At 41.3% G+C, this 14,055-nt stretch overlaps 1 long non-coding RNA gene across 1 annotated transcript; it reads right to left on the bottom strand.

Moving 5' to 3' along the window:
* Positions 1-4,986: 4,986 nt before the first annotated feature.
* On the bottom strand, positions 4,987-13,841 carry LOC118169285. The gene is made up of 3 exons (XR_004752001.1): positions 13,772-13,841; positions 12,581-12,696; positions 4,987-5,866 (listed from the first exon to the last, which is right to left on the bottom strand). It is a non-coding gene; the product is annotated as an uncharacterized LOC118169285 (long non-coding RNA).
* Positions 13,842-14,055: the final 214 nt, after the last annotated feature.

Genomic DNA, 14,055 nt, shown 5'->3' with positions numbered 1-14,055 from the left:
TAAGGGTTCTGGCTGATGGATGGTAATAGTCAGCACCAGGGGTAGTAACTTCTTAAAACAATCAAGTTTAACAACATGGGATTGTCTGTTCATATCATACAAGCACAGGACCACTCGTGTTGGAAGGGACGTGAAGACGTCTCTAGTCTGGCTTCCTGCTCAAAGAAGGGTCAGCACCGAATTCAGACCTGCTTGTTTAGGGTTTTATACAATCAGGTTTCAAAAACCTCCAAGGACAAAGATGAGACAAGCAGGAGTTATGACTTTGCATTTGTTCTTGTTGAATTTCATACGGTTACTGTTGACCCATTCCTCTAGCCTGTCGCGGTCCCTCTGGATGAGAGAGCATGTCAGCTGTTCCCTCCAATTTGGTGTCATCTGCAAACATGATGAGACCTCCTCCAGGTTATTGATACAAATGTCAAAGAGGACAGGCCTCAGGACTGGCCCCTGCAGTGCTCCAACAGCCACTGACACCCAGGGGTTCCATTCATTAGCCACTATCCATTGAGCCTGGTCCTCCAGTCATTTATTTATGTGTCGAGTTGTCCACCCATTCAGACGGTGCCAAATTTGGGTGCCAAAGCCTGATCTCCTGAAGGCTGCCGTTTGTGTTCCACTACTTGTCTTCACTCCAGCCAGGACCACAGTTTCCATTACTTTGTAGTCATTACTGCCAACATCGCCGCTGATTATCACACTCCTGTCCAATTCTCCTTTGCTTGTGAGTAGAAGGTCGAGTGGACTTCTACACCCCAACCCACTCCCCTTGTCCACACACCACTTGTGTTAAAGACGTTTCCCTCAACACCCTCCAGAGATCTGGGCCTGTTTCATCCCACTGTCTTGTCCTTCCACATGAATTCAGGGCGGTTAAAGTCTACACATAACATCATGGGCTGTCATCTGGAGATTTCTAATTGTTTAAAGAATTAATTGACTTCCTGGTGCTGAATGGGTGTAGCCTGTAAAAAACCCACCACAGCGTTACCCTTACTGGTGTCTCCTCTGCCCTTGACCCATGTGCTCCCAAGCTGCCTGTCTCCTGTTCCCGTACATTTGTACCATTCCTTCACGGAGAAGGCAACCCCTTGCTTTTCTTCCTTTCCTGTCCCTCCTTAAGAGCCTAAAGTCTGTCCACCACAGAGCTGCAGTCCCAGCCAGGTCCCAGCCGAGCTGTCCCACAAGCAAGGCAATGCATTGCCCTGTGCCTCCGTTTTTCTCCCCATCAGTCCTGACAGGACTCATGTTCCTCAGTGCAGCCACTGTTTCTTGCCCCATGTTTTTCTATCCCAAATACTTCAGCGCAGCCTATGGCCACCATCATAACGCACTCGGTAAGGGTGAATGGAGGCTGAGTGAGAGCATGCCATTTTCCCTGAGACAGGAAGTTTTAATTTAGGACAGGAAGTGAAAGGCTGCTGTGTTTCCTGCGCGGCCAGAGTCAAGCACCCGGCCCAGGCCTCAGCCAGGTCTGCAGGCTAGCAGCCGCACTTCCACGAGAAGTTCATTCCTCCTGGGAATGACAGGAGGCACAAATGCAGATTTTCATCCTATACAAACATACAGGAACGTGTGGTTTATTTTCCCCAGGAAAGCAGTTGTTAACCAACATTTTGCACAGAGCCAGCATTATGCCATTACATGTGCAAACAAGCTCCCACCACATAAAGTTTCCTATCATATTAATTAATAATTGATCTATTAGAGTACAAAAAAGTTAAAGGGTTCTCAGGGAAATCCTTCTTAACAACATTTCCTTAAAATGATCTTAGCAGCTTGACCAAGCCATTTCTATTAGATGCATTTACTGTGTCCTAGTAAATACTTTACTATTTCCTAGTGAATCATCTTCTGATTAATAATTCTTCTTTAAAGGTTTTTTTGGCCTTTCCTTTTCTTCCACCAGCTGCTGAAGCTTATGTCTTCCTTTTTCCCCGTGTCATTTGGCAAAGGCCTCCCAGCTGCATCAAGCTTCAAGTCAGCCCAGGAGTGAGGTAGACAGGGTCCTGCTGAAGGAGCAGAGCAGTCTGCCTCTCCTTCTCTCTCTCTGTAAAATATGCTGTCATTTATCAACAGAGGAGGGTTTTTTTTCTTGCAACAAGGAATCTGAGCTAATGCATACCAAAAGAGTGGCACTGGAGACTTTGTGGTTGGCTGTTGTTTCAGGCACATGCAGTCTTTACGTAGCCTGAGGGCATAAATAAGCAGGGAATGGACAGACCTTCCTACAGTACAATTAGGTGACAATGAGCTATCCAAAACAATCAGGATAGCAGGAACATCAAGTGCTCTCCCTAAATCTCAGGGGTGCTTCCAAGATTTGTTGCATCACAGGCTCTGTCTGCTGCTGGTGTCTCTAGATAGTGCCTCTAGAGAGGTGCATTTGGCAGGCACATGAGTACTTTCTGGGAAAATTATTGCAGCCTGAAGTATTGCAATTAGCACCAATGGAGATGTCGTCTGGGCTCCCTGTCCTTAACTAGATCCTTACAAACATGAAGCAGAAAGAGGTGGACCTGCAGGCACTTTGGAAAGCATGTGTAGGAGGAATAAAGTAACAGCAGTAATTCCAAACATCCTTCACCTACTAGACTGGGAAGAGGCAATAGATCTTGGGGCATTTCTCTTTGGCATCTGCTCTTCAGTCTTTCTTGACGTGCCCTCTCTTTCAAAATATATGCCTCTGCAAAAGTAAAGCCAGGGAGTTGCTCTCCTCTATCATTTTGGTCTTCAGAACCTGTTAGCTCCTCTCCATGACCCTAATCCTACAGAGCTTCGTTTTGTCCAGCCCTGAAAGTAGGCTGGAATTTCAAACCAAAGGACAAATAAAAGATTGTTGTCAGCGCATTTCACAGAAAATGCACCATGTTTGGATTTCATTTGGTAGATGTAAAAATTCATTGGATACTTTTTTTTTTTTTTTTTTTCCCAATTAGAAAGGGGTGAAGAAGAAGGGTGGCTCCAGCATTAGCAGGCAGAAACACAGTTAATTTTATCTGCTATGTTACCTGAGGCACAGGCCTATACACACCCACTCTGTTCACCCGTTTTACAACAACTCGTGGTGGTACGGAGAACCACTGTAACTCTTCAGGCTACAACACCCTTAGGACATCTGCATCTGTGGGAAGACAAACTCTGGCATTCAAGGCATTGTGGTAGAGTTGGCATTTCCACTCCCTGCCTGAGGCACCATCTTCTCCCTCTCCACTTTGCCAACCTTCCTAGCTTAGCCACCTTCTTAAGGAGCAGGGAACTGAGGCATAACAGCCAGACAGTAATTTTGCTAGAGTGAGGCAGAAGAGAGCAGAGACCATATAGTAACACCAGTCTCCAGATTCCTTTGGTGGCCTGGACACAAGTTGCCCATGCCCAGAAGGCCCCGGGAGAACTGTGCAGCTTGTTAGCAACATACACATGCCCTGCAGCTCATTCTCTTTGTTTGCCTGTGCCCAGGCAGGAGCTGAGAGCATACCTAAAATACTACATGCAACCCATTTTGCATACTTTTCTGTGGCACTACAGGAGGAACATGATTTATGGCTGAACGTTGACTGCTGCAGTACTGGACAATTACAGGAAAGTTTGTAAGGCAATGATGTACAGTCCTGAAAGAATATGAAATTCCTTCCTTCCTCCTGGTTTCAGACCTGAAAAGTGATGAACTCTCACAGCTCCCTTTGGGAGGATAACCAAAAGCCCACAGAATCAAACTGTGAGATGCTCCTGTCTGGACAAATAAGTGCTGTTGTCAATGACCATCAATAGCCAACTCAGAACATCCAGGGAGCTTCCATAGAAACCTGTCTTCTTAGCCTCAGCTACATGACATGCCCCGAAATCTTGTTGCACCAATTAGGTCCTGTGTGCATGAATCTGTTAACAAACTCCATCAGGTTCTTTCTGTGCACAAAGCTAGATGTTTATATTGAAAATGCAGGTAATAAGCTCTTTTGGCAGGGACTATCTATTTTTACTAAGTACATGTACAATATTTAGCAGAAAATAGCAACACCAGTTTTAACACAAAGAACTTTAAAATGTAGGTTTTTTTTTTTTTTTTTTCTGCGAGCAGATGTTATTTGGATCTAAGCACTACTTTAATACAAATAAATAAAAGTAGGATTTGTACAAGACCATAGTGATCTTCAGCTCTGAGGTCCTGTATTACAGAGGTCATTGAATTTCAACAAGTGGTTCCTGCCTCTAGCTTGTCATTTCTAGCTGAGTTACAATACTTCATTTAGAAAGACATCTGGCCTCATTTTAAAGACTTCAAGTCAGAAATCCCCTTTCACTGTAGGCAAGTTTTGTACCAGTGGTTGTTCGTTACCCTCCCTGGGAAAAAAATGGCACCACACTCCTATTTCAAATGCATCTTGCTCCATCTCCAACCAAACAATATTATAAAACATTATCACCTCATATTGCCCTTTTATTATCAGTAGCTGCCCTTCCTTTTCATGCAATTCTCTTGCCCATGACTGAGCAGGTCCTCATGTCTTTAAGTTCACCTCCCTGGCATCGGTGGGACACTGACAAGCAGGAAGAGTGCAAATAACACATATATAGGTTTATAACGTGTGAATTACAGGATAAGGCAGTGACGAAGTCTAATTGGAAGATCATCTGTAGCAGTAACATGTCAGAGAATATTTACCTGGCTTCCAGCTGGCCATCTGAGCCAGCAAATAAAGAGGCCCAAACATCTCCAGACAGTGACTCATCCCAGCTATCTAAAATATGTCCATTGTGAGATGACTCACCTTGCTGTGGCACTGGTCTTGCTCCACTGACTGTGGAGAGCGCCTGAAGGACTGGCAGAGACTAGGCACCGAAGTTTTAGATACTTAAGAGCTGAACCCTGCTTTTGATGAAGTTACTTTGTATAAGGAAAGAAATGTCAGCTGAGAACAGAAACAGCATCTTTGTTTCTTTGCCCTAAATTTATTGTCTGGTGCATTTTATAAAGAAAGCACTCTGGTAGAACTTGGTTGTAAGAAAAAGGCCAAGATTGTCACATTTGGGATACAGTCATTGGAAGCGGCATCAACATTAGCTCAAGAGAATATGTGGTATTCTAGTGTAACTTTGACCAGAACTCTTAAAAGTTTCTGTAAAATGCTTAACAACACAGCGCACCATTGTTTTGTTTTTCTTTCTGAAAGATTTATTGTGCTTGCTTTTTATCAGAGAGATATGTGAAGTTTAACTTTCCCTAGTTTTGTTGGCTGACAGTCTCACCTCTTTTATCTTGGCTTCTTGAAGAAAGCTGGCTCACCTCATCTCTCTCTAACATTTGTAACCATAGATCATCTTCAGCTGAATATAACAAGAGATTGAGACACCAACAATATTTACGTTCTCCAACTTAATGACTACAAGAGATGTCCAAATTAGCACTCAGCTAAGGAAAAGTCCACACGGAGAGGGCAGTATGGGTGCCAGGTAGCAGAGAGCCCGTGCAGGGAAGTTGTCCCACCTCGAGTCCCTCTGTTCACCATGCTGCTTGTTCAGTACTATTGAGGACACCACCACGCAGAGATCATACCGTGACCTCTTTTCTCACTCAATGGCAAGTCCTGTTCCTTTTCAGATCACATTATACTTCTGTTGCTGGTACAGACACTAATGAATGCATGGAAGAATTTTTATAAAAAATATGCATGCTTTTTTAACTTCCTTTAGCTTTTCTTTTCCTCTTAGTTTTATCTTACTTTAATCAGCTGCATTCCTCAAAAATGGAAAAGAACATTGGTTCATCAGGCCAACCTTCCTCACATAGCCTTAGGTCTGCTGAGCACAGTTTGGGAATCCCTGTGCTGGAGACCATCTTGGAGTCTGTAGCAGTTTGACTTGAGCACTGTAAAAGATTAAAAAAAAAAAAAAAAAAAAAAAAAAAGTTTAACTAGAATGTCCCAATTTAGTCCAAGTTGTCACTGTAGACAATGTAGACAAGGAAGTGATACTCAGCATGTTGTAACACACACTTCAGCAAGACATGCTAGTACATCATAAAGCACCACTTGCCTTATCTACGCTGGAACAAGTTGCTCTGGATGCACTAACTATTCTAACAAAAATAGTCCAGACTTATCTCAGAATGTGCCTGGGGACCTCTCACACGTTATAATGGAAGGGCACGAGGGCTGAAACTTTAGCAGTGATTTAATCTCAGACATTTCACAAGGTTATAGTTTAAGAGCAAATAAGCAAAACCAGATGATTTTAACAGTTCCATGAAAAGTAGCTTCCCAATTTGTTCAACTTCTGATCTTCACTTAGGCTGTCATTTTTGTTGTTGTTGTTTTTGTTTTGTTTTGTTTTTAACTTTCCAGTGGCAATGTAGTCTGCTGTGAAAGATAAGACCTATGCTAGCTATGCAAACAAACAGGGAAGAAATAGCTTTGACTAAAATTTTTGAGTCTTCTTCATATGTCATAAAAAAATACCAAAACCAAAAACCAAAAAAAAGAAAGAAAAGAAGAAGAAGGAACCCACAACATCTTTAATGCAGTGATTTTTATATCATCCAAAGAATAGGGAAAAAGTTTGATTACAGTTTAAAAAGTCTTGCTACTACTGGAAATACCACGTAGGATTCCCCATGAATCCACATCGTAGGCACATGCTCAGTGACTTCATTTACAAGAATCCCTTCCGATCACCGTACACCTCCGCCCACCGTTCACGCTGACAGATATATTGCATCTCAAGAAGAGTGAAGGTTAACAAGTGCGTCTGGAAATGTGGTGTCCCATGCAAAGTTTCTGTCTATGAGGGCGTTCCTGGGAAGACAATGATTCTCTCTGTCCCTGCGCAAGCACCTTCATAAAATGAAGGTATTGCTGGCCTAATGGGGAAGGGGGTTGCCATTTAATTAACTTGGAAGGTCTCAGAAAATGTTATCAGTCAGTGACCCAGAGACTCCTGCAGCTTTTTGGCTACTGACATAAATAAAAATTTAAGAAAAAGTTCTTCACAGATACCATGTAGCAATCTCTGCACATGGAAATTCTAAAGGGGGCTATACTTTTCATAGGGAATTTGTAGGGGCCCATAAATCAAAAAGGACTGGGGAAAAAAAAAAAAAAAAAAGTTTAGATCTCATCTGTTCAAGTGAAAAGAAGTCTGAAGTGTGGGTATGTATTAATAGATCATGATATTGCAACTAAGAGCATTATACCAGAGCACAATATGACACAATAGTTCTATCCATTTAGAATCACGGGTGTAAAGCAATAAAAACATGAGAAATCAAGCCAGACCGAGCTGTTCATTTTAGATCTTGATTTCTGAAAAACACTATTTGCAGTAGATCGCTGTTAACCTCTTTATCAATTATATCCTTGGAATCTTTATTCAGAGCTGGAAAATGGCTCCACACGCAGACATGACCTAAGAGTAGTAGCAGCATATGTTGTAGAAAACATGGAAGTCATGCAGGGCATCTTAATATGAATACATGTATCAGAAAATATTGCATAGCTGTAATGTAGTCCCCAGGTGTAAAACTCACACACATTCTCCCTCCCCCACTCTCTCCTTCATTCATAGTCTTTCCCTACATTCAATAAAACTAAAAATAAAACTGTTTGTTGCTAGTCCTATAAAAAAGGAAATATATATATATATATATTTGTGAGAGGGGTAGCATGAGATAATTATTGCATTTCAAGGGAGGTAGATAATACGATTTTATTTTTTTATCAGAAAAAAAAATATTGGAGGTAGATATCTGTGCAGTTGCTGAGCTTTTGTGTTCTGGGGCTAGGAGACCTGAATATTATTAAGGGATCAGTCGCAAAGTGCATCAATCTGGCATGTACTAGAGCCAGATATCTATTTGCCAGGAACTGGAAAAAAAATCTCAGCAGGCTCACAGTTGAAGAATGGTGGACATCGCTTTGATTCAAGAAAGCCCTGGCACAGATATCTTCCTGGATATGGATAACATAATGGACTTTGGGGAACATATTAAGTCACCCCCCCGTGACTTGGTAGCAGCTCTGGATGTGAATTATACAACTCTGGATTGAAATGTTAAGGACTTAACAATTTCTGTCTGCAGCATTTCCAACATCTGAGTAAAGTGTTGGGTTACTTTTTGTTGTTGTTTTTTGTTTTTTTTTTTTCCTTTTGGTTTGATGGCCAGTTGAGCTATGCTATGTAATTCTTTTTTAAAAACCTACAAAAAAAAAAAAAAAGAAAAGTAAAAATTAGAAAGAGTGTGGGGAGAGTGACTGTGAGTGAGTGTGTGTGATGCACTGCATTTAATGTTCCTCTAGAACAAAGTCACACTTGAAGGCCTGACTTCTTTATTTATACTGTTTGTTTATACGACCCAGGAATGCTTGTTTTCAGCATGGGATAATTTTTGCAGTGGCTTCAAATGAAAATATGTATTCAGTAAAAAAAATCAACTGGAAGCTCACCACTGCACTGAGAGGCCCATTCAGACTCACAGCAGCCCAGCACCCAAAGCTCATTAGGGATTCATAAGGAGCAAACTATTTGATTGGCTCTTCTCTGACTGAGTTCGGGGTAGTTTTTCTGGATTTCTTCTAAAAACTACAGGTGAATACAAAAAATACATTGTTTTTTTTTTTAACACTTAACACCAGCTGGGTACTGACGCTGAATGGCAGGTGTTTGCATTTAGGAAGAGTGAAGGCATTCAAGATTTTTCCCGGCCCTATTCATTTTAATATCAGAATTATTTTCTTGATGACTGGGTTTGGATTTGATTGTTTGAAGGGGTTCCTTTATAATTCAACCACGTGTTCATAATGAACATCATATCTTTACCTCTTTATAAAGCTAAAGCACTTTTATTTCAGTGTATGATATGCACAGGGCAACAGAAGCCTATATTACTTTCTATAGTATCTATTATATAAATTAATTTCAACAACAGATAAAGAAAATATAATGAATAATGAAGGATTACAAGCTCCACATGCTTTGCATAATGTAGAAAACTTCTTTACATTGCTCTGTGTGTACTTTGCCTTCTATCCCCGGTTTCATGGGCCATTATTTCTTATTTCACCTCATGTAAACTATCTGTTAGACATAATTGCATTACATATGAAAAAAATATACTATTTATGTGAAAAAGTTATATTAGTAAATTATTGATATATTCTACCCTTAAACCTTTTGCTTTCTTTTCCTCTAACAAAGAAGCAGGGTGCCTGTAGGAACATTGGGAAGGGAAGGCTTGAAGTTGGCTTAACATAACATGACACCTCCCAGACAGAACATCTATCCATGCCCATTGGGCTACTGGGTTTTGGAAACCTTGTGTTTATAGGAATTAAAAAATAAAAATAAAAATAAAAAAGTTATCTTTACAGGAGAATTTTAAAAAGAGGTGACTGAGATCTTGGGGAAGATATGTAAAGGATATTTGGAATGATTGGAGCTTCTGTTGGAAAAAATAAAAATCAAAAATCAAATGGTTCCAAGAAAAGAATATTTTGTGAAGGGAAAGAAGTAAGACTGGAATTATAGGTGCAGAGAGTTTGGGAGATGAAATTTTGGCATTTTGCATTTTAGACTGGCCAACTTCCAGACAGGTGTGATTTACCTGCTATAACTTCCCAACAGCATCTTAGAAAAACCAGTATGGTTTGCAAGACAAAATAAAGGAACTTATTCTGCATGACTGCAGAATGAAACTCAAAATTATATCACAACCAATTGCAATTATAACTCACAGGCCATGAGCTCACAAAAGCATTGGACAAGCATCTTCCATCAGTCACTCCTGGCTGCCAGTGTTGGCTGAAAAAATCAGAGAACCTTGCCTTTTAAAGAAGTCTCTTGTCTTCTGCCACTGCAACCAGTCTCCCTTCTGAAATGCCTGGTGCATGGGGATGCAAGCAGCGGGAGGGACATAATGGTCTTTCATGAGGATTATTTCAGGTTTTCAAGACTAACACCCACAATTTACATGAAGAAAAAAAGAACTATACAATGCACACATAAATTCTGTCGGGGAAGGGGAAATCTGTTAGCCACTGGAAGTAACTATCTGGCATTTTAAATAGAAGCAGCTTTCTATCTTGCTCTGTCACAGGGTCACTGAAAGTCAGAATCTGAAAGATCTTATCCAAATAGATTTTCCCCAGCATCCTGGAACTGCGTGGGCCAGGAAGGCTGGTTAGTGAGTCAGATAATCCTGCCCTCTGCACATTATGCAGCCCGGGAGAAGGGCAAGCGTTCCAGCGGGAGGGACGCCATCCAGGCAGCCTGTGCAGAGGTGGCTTTTCTGGTAATAAGAGTGAATTGGAGAATATAGTGCTGTACCTGTGATAATGAGCCTTTAAGACCGTTATATCTAAACATTCTTCTCAGCCTTCTCAAAACATAACATTTCAGTTTAAGCCAAACAACGCCATTCAGCACAATATGTCTGAGAAAGAAAGCCACATATTCTTCTTGCATTTGTCTTTATGTCTCTTTTTGGCAGATAATTCAATTTTTCATTTGATTTAAGAACATGTTTTGAAAGGGCTGGTCTTTACAATAAAGGAACAAGTCCTGCAAATCTTCACACATGATTTTAATAGGTGTAGATGTGTGAATAAGGATTAGAAACACTCAGCCCTTGCTTAGCATTAGTGTGTGGGCTCAAGTTATGTTCTTGCTGTGAATTGGCAATGAGACGCAAAGCCTTTTGCCTCTAGGGCTGTGGTTCAAATGCAGCCTGGGTCATTGGTGGCTCTACGTAAAATGAGGGGGCTGTTTCAGTCCAATTTTACCCTCTTCTGCTAAAAGACAGCAGAGAATTCAAGGTCAGAGTGATCTCAGAGTCTCTCATCTTATTATGAATTGCTATTTTTGACTTACTATGCTATACTATAGAGCCTAGAGGCTTTTGCCAGGTGTGGGGCCCCTTATATTAGGTACTGTAAAAATACATGGAACTCAACTTATTTACAAATAAGAGACAGGACAGTTTACGAATGCAAGAGAAAGACAAGCATCAAGAAATGAGGGGACTTGCTCACGGGACAGTAGTGATGCCCAGAGCAGAGCCAGGCCATGCATGCCTTCTGCACAAGCAGCTCTGAGTGAAACTGCAACAGGAATTGTGTCCCTGGACTTTAGCTTTCCAGTGGGTAGTCTGCATGACTGTCAACCCAGCAGTTTTTATGGTATTTTTCACTAAGGTGGGGATAATATAAAACAAAGTGTATGACAGATGAAATGCATTAGCCCCAGCAATATTAATGGATGATAATATATACAGTAGATCATTTTATCACACCATTTACATGTAAGTTTGTTTGGTGTATTATCTTTGACACAGTGGAAGATTCATAGATCAAGAGAATTGGTGTAACCCAATTTCATCTGTTTTGTTGGATCTTCGAACAAAAGTGGATGCATTTTGAGTATACATTAAGCAACTGCTGCATGAAGAACTTCCTTACGACACCTGGCGCTTACTTTTATGGCTTATTTTGTCAGATTGTTTCTTCTATTCAAAGATTAATTTTCCCACTTGCTGAATTTGTTAAATATCTGAACAAACCAAGAGGTTTTCAGATCTGAGTTTTCTCAGGATTAAGCAGTTCTGTAGCAGAAAAAACACTGCTCAGTCAATACAGACAGACTCGTTTGAAATCTAGCATTTGCCCCCCACAAAAAGGTTAAACTTTCTATATAGAGAAGTCGAAAATTAAATGTGCCTTGACTTCCAAATGTGCCAACTGTAACGAAAAGGGTATTAAGGTCATGCATTTATGAAAATGCTCTTTTATCCTAATTTTAAATTTAAAGAAAAAGTTGACTTACATTTTATATAACTTGAAATCAAGGTATATGTGGTACCCTAATGCAGGAGAGAGCTCTTGTCACAGGTGTGATGCTACATTTTAGGGAGGAAGGCACCATCCCTGCACCAGTTTCCTGGAGGTCAGTCATGTATCAGGTATGTCAGGCCAGTGCTCTGCAGGCCTCTGAGTGGGTATCTCCACACAGATGTATCCCACTGTTCATTGTAAGGCTTCTGCTGAACACATTTGCATCCTTATGCTAGTGTCACCCTGTTAATTCACACCATTTTTATCAAAAATGTCATTTTTTTTTGGCAAATGATAATACAGAGTAAACTTTGCTGGGACATTCTAGAGGCCTAAATTAGAGGTTAGGTGCTAGCATCCTGAAGGCATTCCAAAGCTCATGTTGTCTTGAGGGGCACAACTAAAAACTAGCACAACTGCAGGATAAACTGAAGCACAGATCCAAACTGCCATCAGCGAAGCACACTGATTAAAAACAAGCTTTGTACTGGGGGCCTAGTATAAACTCCTGCAAGCTACCTTTCAGTCAGCCAGACCTGATGACATCAACACAATCTCAAGTCACGACACAACCCCCCACAGGCTTTTGTCATGTCCTTTCCCAGTATATTGGGATTTTTTCCTTTTGAGACTTCCAGGCCAGTCTGGAGAACCCCAAAGCCTCAAACACTTATTGGGACGAGGCTCTGTCTGTTCACTGTGGAGTGCAGTGGGGTAGGAGAGGAAGGATGAGCAGGGCTGGCCGTAAGGCTGGGACTCACCGTGGCAGTGGTCTGAGGGATGACCGGCTGCTCTCCTGACTTGGCTCTGCCTCGGGGGCACCAAAGAGCCAGCACGTGGCTAGGGACAAGCCTCCAAACTTCTCTGAGTTCCCTCACTAAAAATAAATAAACAATAAAAATTAAAAATAAAATAAAGCACAGACAAAAGAATAGACAGGCAAGCCAAATGCGTAAGGAAAACAAAAAGGATACCGAATCTTTTTAAACTTATATCCCTGTTACCTTTATTTCTCCTCAATGAAGTGATATTTCTTGATCCTCAAGATTCCCCTTCCTTAATGAGGTAAAACAGCAGATTATGAAGAGCACTTTTTAATGAGAATTCAGGGACATTTCTGGGTTGGCTGAGAAGTATGAAAGTATTTAACCTCCGTTCAATGGACTGCCCTTTATTAACATTTTCCTTCTAGTGCCACTCACATAACTGCCCTTTCACAAGCCCCGTCTCAACCATTTGGTACTTATAACTTGGTTTTAGCCAGAGGGCACATTGTAGAATACAAATCAATCATTGGCTTTATTTCTTGTGACTAAAGGATTTCATAGACTGTATCTTTGTGGAAAGAGCTACCTCTAAGAAAATAGGGCTCCGTGATTAAAATGTGCCCATTTTTTTCCCCTGTTCAGAAGTAAAATGCTAGCTGCAGAAGAGTTCAGAAGACCATACAGCGAGTGATATGGCATTGACAGTGCAGCACACCTCAGCTCACAACCATGCACATACATGTGTAAACAGCACCATACCTTGCAATCATACCCCGTACCTTGTCAGGGGTGAAACATGTATTTCGGGAATGAGAATGGTGCCATGTTAATGCTTTAGCAAGAAAGGCCATGCAGCAGGACTTCTCCATCAGTTTGTCACAAATCCATCCTGGAAACATTTTCCTAGAAACAGGAGAGCATCCCTGTCTTGGGTTCCTTTGAGCATCCCTGTCCTGGGTTCGTTTCCATCAGTTTCACGGGGTAAGCAGCCAATGTGATGCCTAGTGCTGATTCTAGTGATGCTTTTGTCATGCGGACACTTGCCCACTGGGAAATGGATTGAAACAGCCCACATACTTCAAATACACCATTGTCTGAGCTTCAAGTGCTAATGATAGTTAATCACACCAAGTCTGGCCTGGCCTGGAATCATGTAGGAACTGTATCCATGCCCCCCACTGCTACCTTGGAGGTGATCTGTCCTATACTGCTCAATACACATTTGTAGTACACCATCTTGTGCAGGAGGAATGTATTCGTATTTATACATTGCATAAAGGAAGCCAGCCACAGCTAGAACAGAGGAATGCAATGCTGTTAATGTTTTAATGAAGGACACGAAAGCAAACCCTATGAAAAAAGCTGATAGAATTTTGTTGTTCACGTGGAACAGCAGAGACATATCCCAGAGACTCGGGTTCAGTCACGTGTATTAAGCTGGATTCCTGGCTGTGGAAAAAGGCAGAGGA

The sequence above is a fragment of the Oxyura jamaicensis genome, chromosome 6 (assembly GCF_011077185.1).
Source record: "Oxyura jamaicensis isolate SHBP4307 breed ruddy duck chromosome 6, BPBGC_Ojam_1.0, whole genome shotgun sequence".
NCBI classification, from domain to species: domain Eukaryota; kingdom Metazoa; phylum Chordata; class Aves; order Anseriformes; family Anatidae; genus Oxyura; species Oxyura jamaicensis.
The sequence above is the reverse complement of the archived record's forward strand: the minus strand, read 5'-3'. Positions and strand labels throughout refer to the sequence as shown.